The sequence below is a fragment of the Labeo rohita genome, chromosome 23, assembly GCF_022985175.1.
Source record: "Labeo rohita strain BAU-BD-2019 chromosome 23, IGBB_LRoh.1.0, whole genome shotgun sequence".
NCBI classification, from domain to species: domain Eukaryota; kingdom Metazoa; phylum Chordata; class Actinopteri; order Cypriniformes; family Cyprinidae; genus Labeo; species Labeo rohita.
The window spans coordinates 28989187-28995772 of record NC_066891.1 but is presented as its reverse complement, the minus strand read 5'-3'; positions in this window follow the sequence as shown (position 1 = coordinate 28995772).

Here is a 6586-nt window from a genome sequence, read left to right as displayed (position 1 = left end):
TCTATCTCTAAACTGTTTGTGCCAATAGTTCTTTGTACATGAAGTACCAGTGAGAATGTGGGAGGAGCCAGGGCTTTCGTGAAATTAAGTTTGTATAATTGTTCAGTATTTATGTCTGAAAAATGCTAATATGATGGTAAGCAGGCCCATGAAAAAATGCAAACTCTTTGCAGTAATTTTGCACATTATGTGAAACTGTGTAGTATTTTTTTTTTTTTTTTTTTTTTTTTTTGTTAATGTCTAGTTGTTTATACTGTTCCAGTTTTGTAAACTTTATTTCACTACTAAACTATAAGATATTGTCCTAAAATAAATATTTAATATGACATGAGGATGTTGGATTTGGTTTTACTTTACTTTACTTTTGGATCTGGCCTACTTAGGACCACTAACTTTGTATTAATTAACTTCTTGTCATCCCTTTATTCCTTTATACAGGGAGTCAAAGATGCTCCAGTTTCAATTTTTGTTTATTGTCTTATTGCACGTACTTATGAGAATGTGTGGGTGGGTTCTGAAAGTGTTATCGTAAGCATACGGTAAGTAATGACATACCACCCCAGAAACTCTAGTATTATACAGTATATACAGTCAAGTCTACTTCACAGATGAACCTCAGAAAATACAGATTAAAAGTGCAGTTCTGCTCATGAATATCTTGTGTACTTACCACTCAGTGCCTCAAAGCTAAACTCTGAATAGTCATATTTTATGCCATTTTTGTGACAAAATTTGGCAAATTTAGTTTAGTTAATTCTCAATGTGCTCCTATCAACCCACACAAGGCAAACTGATAAAAAAGCTGACATCAACTAGCTATGACGAAAGTCAACTATAGCCCTATTGGGATGAGATTAGTTTTACAAAGGTAGATTAAGTAATGTAATTTTACAACCGAACGTCTGTAATATTAATAGCCAGCTTGCATGGGATCAGAAATCTCAATAAAACTACCGGAAGTGCGAGAGGTAACTCGATAAGCACTGCCGTTACCTCCCTGTCATCATATGTGTGCCAAATTGCTGCTTCTGTGTACTAAAAACACTGCAAAGACTAGCACCAACAGTGAACTATCATGTATGTTCTATGATCACATGAGATGAAATAACACTCCATACCAGCAGGTGGGAGTAGTCTGTATTCAACATTCAAGAAAGTAAACCAAATTTAAGACTACAGATATACAAACCGTAAACAAAGCAACACTTGCTTGCCATTTTGAATATGAACCATGCTTATTAGTTGGCCCTAATAAAGTCACATTCACATTCTTCATGTCACAGCCTTACAGACTTACAATGATCACCATGTGTGCATGACCATGAAGTTCACAAGACTGTAAAATTAAAAGTATACTTATCTTGTCCACATTCCACTCTGGCTCGCAGAAAGTCCATGTGACAGTCTGCAGTCAGCACTCTATCTGCAGGCATTTCAATTCCCACAGGGAAGCTCCAGAATATAGATCAGGAGTGCTCAACCCTGTTCCTGGAGAACTACCTTCCTGCAGAGTTCAGCTCCAACCCTGATCAAACACACCTGAATCAACCAATTAGGATCTGAAGGAGCACTTGATAATTACAGGGTTTGATCAGGGTTGGAACTAAACTCTGCAGGAAGGTAGATCTCCAGGAACAGGGTTGGGCGCCTCTGATATAAATAGATATGCTCACTGCCATCCACTGGAGGAGTCACCACCGTTCACCAGAAGCCAGGGCCTGCTGCCATTCACCATCACAGGGAGGAGCAGAGAGACGTGGGAACGGGAGCTTGCTGCCCGAAGTTGAAGGAGCTGTTGCTGTCCATAGGGGAGGGGGAGGAGTGAAGCTATCCACTTAGGGCTGTATGGCATCATGAGTGTGAGACACAGGTGCAGCACATCATTCTCGAATACCACAGACAAGGTCTGGAAGGATATAAGGAGGGGCGATGACAGTGGAGGGAGAGAAAGGACCAAGTCTGGGACATTTTATGTTTGTTTTGTTTGATTATTTTACAGTTGTGAAACAATATTCTGCATTTGTGTTGAGATGTTTCCCACCTACTTCTTCCAGACCGTGTTACGTCAGTGCCAAAACTCAAGAGGAACACCCTGTCAAAGAGCCCTCACTGCAGAAGGGGATCGCAGTGCCGAGGAGGACAGGCTGATGGTGATTGCACGTTGGTGATGGTGCTTGTACAACTTGCCAGGAAAGAACAGATATGGTCACTGCCATTCACCGAAAGAGTCAATGCCGTTCACCAGAAACCAGAGCCTGCTGCCATTCGCCATCACAGAAAGAAGCAGAGAGAGCAAGGGAACAGGGGTCTTGTTGCCTGGGAGGCAGAGGAGTGAAGCCATCCACTGAGGGTTGTCCAGTTGCCTTGTGTGGCATCGTGAGTGTGGGACTCTCAGATTGTGGAGCAAATACTTATGTGAGACAAAGGCACACAACATCATCGGTCCGGAAGATTAAAAGGTGGAGCGATGACAGTGGAGGGAGAGAGAGGACCAAGTCTGGGACATTTTATGTTTGTTTTGTTATTTTACAGTTGTGAAATAATATTCTGCTTTTGTGTTGAGATGGTTCCCATCTACTTCTTCCCCAAGCAACAGACTGTGTTACATCTAGGGTACATCTCGGTACTGAAATTTTAAAAACGTCCATTTCCCGCTCACATTTGAGTGCCGATTTTTAAACTTCACTGATTGGCCATAGTCTTCACGCGCTCAACAGACATGACTGTGATTGGCTACAATAATAAGAGCTTCACGCTCCTCACTGAGCGCTCACACATAAGCACAACGGGAGCATTTGAAAGCCTAATACATTTGCATATAGATGGATCCGCTGACAGACGCAGCGTGTGAACACTATGGCCAATCAGCAATGTTTAAAAATCGGCTCAACAGCGCTCAAATGTGAGCGGGAAATGGATGTTTTTAAAATTTCAGTACCAAAAGTACCGAACCCGGTACCTTTTGACAACTCTACTTACATCAGTGCCAAAACTCAGGAGGAACACCCTGTCAAAGAGCCTTGGTCCCCAAGCAACAGACTGTATTACATTAGTGCCAAAAATTAAACTTAAGAGAAACACCCTGTCAAAAAGACCTCGCTGCTGAAGGGGATCGCAGTGCCCAGGAGGACAGGCTGATGGTGATTGCACGTTGGCGACGATGATTGCACGTTGGCGATGGTGCTTGAGCAACTTGCCAGGAAGGAACAGATGTGGTAACTGCCGTCCACCGAAAGAGTCAATGTCGTTCACCAGAAGTCAGGGTCTGCTGCCATTTGCCATCACATGAAGGAGAAGAGAGAGAGCCAGGGAACAGAGGGTTGGCTGCCTGAAGTTGGAGGACCTTTCGCTGTCCACAGGGAAGGCGGAGGAGTGAAGCCGTCCACAGAGGGTTGCCCAGTAGCTTTGTGTGGCGTCATAAATGTAGAGCGAATACTTATGTGAGAGACATGCACGGCACATCACTCTCGAGTACCACAGATGAGGTCCAGAAGGATATAAGGAGGAGCGATGACAGCGGAGAGAGAGTGAGGACCAAGTCTGGGACATTTTATGTGTGTTTTATTTCACAGTTGTGAAATAATATTCTGCATTTGTGTTGAGATGGTTTCCACTTACTTGGTCCCCAAGCAACAGACTGTATTACATTAGTGCCAAAACTTAAACTTAAGAGGAACACCCTGTCAAAAAGACCTCGCTGCTGAAGGGGATTACAGTGCCCAAGAGGACAGGCTGATGGTGATTGCATGTTGCGATAGTGCTTGAGCAACTTGCCAGGAAGGAACTGATGTGATCACTGCCGTCCACCGAAAGAGTCCATGTCGTTCACCAGAAGCCAGGGTTGGACCAAGTCAGTTGAAGGACCTTTCGCTGTCCACAGGGAAGGTGGAAGAGTGAAGCTGTCCACTGAGAGTTGTTCTAGTAGCCTTGTGTGGAATCGTGAGTGTGGGCCTCTCAGATGGTGGAACGAATACTTACGTGAGACACATGTGCAGCACATCATTCTCAAGTCCCACAGATGAGGTTCAGAAGGATATAAGGAGGAGCGATAACAGTGGAGGGAGAGAGAGAACCAAGTCTGGATAATTATAAATGGTGCAATGGTGCTTAACTTGCCAGGAAGGAACAGATGTGGTCACTGCCGTCCACCGAAAGAGTCAATGTCATTCACTAGAAGCCAGGGCCTGCTGCTATTCGCCTTTATAGGGAGCAGTAAAGAGAGTGAGGGAACAGGGGGCTTGCTGTCCAAAGTTGGACGAGCTTTTACTGTCCACAGGGGAGGGAGAGGAGTGTAGCCGTCCACTGAGATTTGTCCAGTACTTCGGTGTGGCATCACAAGTGTGGGCCTCTTAGCTGGTGGAGCAAATGCTTATGTGAGACACCTGCATGGTACATCATTCTCAGGTCCCACAGACAAAGTCCGGAACAATATACGTTGGAGTGATGAGAGTGGAGGGAGAGAGAAGACCATGCCTGGGACAGTTGCTGCTTTGTGTTACAGTATACTTTGAAGGGCTTGTGCACTCACAGCTGTGTCCTAGACAAAGTGGATTGTGGAAATTGACGTACACTTAGGCCTTCACCTAAAAGAAAAATGATTTTGTCCACGTTCTGCTGATGTCCATGCATAACGTCTGTGATCACCATGTGTACATGACCATGAAGTCCACAAGACGGTAAAACTGATTGTATACTTAACCTTGTCCACATTCCACTTTGGCTCTCAGATAGTCCATGTGACATTTTTGTCATCAGCACAGTCCGCTCTGCAGTCAAAACTCTATCTGTATGCAGCCAGAATTTTGTGCGCTTTAAGTTCCACAGGGGAGCTCCAGAAGGATATAAGGAGCGATGACAGCGGAGGGAAAGAGGGGACCAAGCCTGGGATATTTTGTTTCTTGTTTTATTTATTTGTTTTGCTGTTGTAAAATAATATTCTGGAAGGGACAAATGTGACATACACCAGAGGAGTCACTGCTGTTCACCAGAAGCCAGGGCCTTAAGTTGGAGGAGTGAAGCTGTCCACTGAGGGTTGTCCAGTACCGGCATGTGGCACTGTGAGTGTGGGCCTGTCAGCTGGTGGAACGAAAATTTATGTAAGACACCTGCGCGGCACAATATTCTCAGGTCCCACAGACGAGGTCTGGAAGAAAGGAGGAGCAATGACAGTGAAGGAGGACCAGGCCTAGGATAGTTGCTGCTTTGTGTAACAGAATACTTTGAAGGGCTTGTGCTCTCAGCTGTGTGCTAGATGGAGTGGACCGTGGAAATGAAGCACACCTGGGCCTTCAGCCAAAAAAAAAAAACATTTGTCCACGTTCTGCTGATGTCCATGCACAACGTCTGTTTGCAGCCCAGTTTTGTGTCCACACAGACTTGTCCAGCTACAACAGTGTATGTATGAGAGATTTAAGAGCTTGAAAAAGAACAGTCCACCTCCCGAATACATCTATCCACACTCACAGTCAGTGGAGTATACTTTGAAATGCTTGTTGCATGAGGATATTGGATCTGGTTTTACTTTACTTTTGGATCTGGCCTACATAAGACCACTAACTTTTTGTGAATTTATAACTTTTTTGTGAGTACATTCTGAAAATGTCATAAGCATATGGTAAGTAAAAAGATAGCACCTCAGAAACTCTATGTACCATACAGTAGAGACACTAAGCTAAGTCTACTTCAGGTCAAGTCAAGTCAAGTAAGCTTGTTATTCCATCATACATGGAGACATACAGAGGAACAAAATGTCGTGCCTCACAGGACCACGGTGCTATACATGTAAACATATATGAACAGACATTGGCATGCACAGAGAGCATACAAAAGGTATCTATACATATCTAAACTTATCTAAACATAACCTATACAGATCTAAATATACCTATATAGCATATACCCCTAATAAAACTATGAAAGTCAGAAAATACAGATTACAAAGTACAATTCTGCTCATGAATATCTTCTGTATTTACCACTCAGTACCTCAAAGCAAAACTCTGAATAATTGTATATTTTATGTCATTTATGTAACTTTGGCAAATTTATTTATTAGTTAATTCTCATATGCTTTTATCAACTCACACAATGGAAACTGATTAAACAAATCCAAGCTGACATCATAGAATTAGCTGTGACGAAAGTCAACTATGGCCCTATTCAGATGAGATTAGTTTTACAAGGGTAGACTGAATAATGTAATTTTACAACATATGTAATGTTAATAGTCAGATTTATGCAACACCGTCACCTCCGTGTCATCATGTGTGTCACAACTGTTTACTGTGCACATTGCGTGCCAAAAAGTTGCTCACTGAACTGAAGAAAACACTGTAAAGACTACAACCAACAGTCAACTAGCATATATGTTCTGTGACAGCATGAGATGAAAATAACACCCAAACCAGCAGGTGGGAGCAGTTTGTATTCATCATTCAAAAAGAGAAACCAAAGGAATACGGATATACAAACTACAAACAATCAACACTTGCTTAACATTCTGAATAGGAACCATGTTTATGAGTTGGTCCTCACTTTCATTAATCACACGTCAAATTCTTCATGTCACATGTCTTGTGTGCATGAC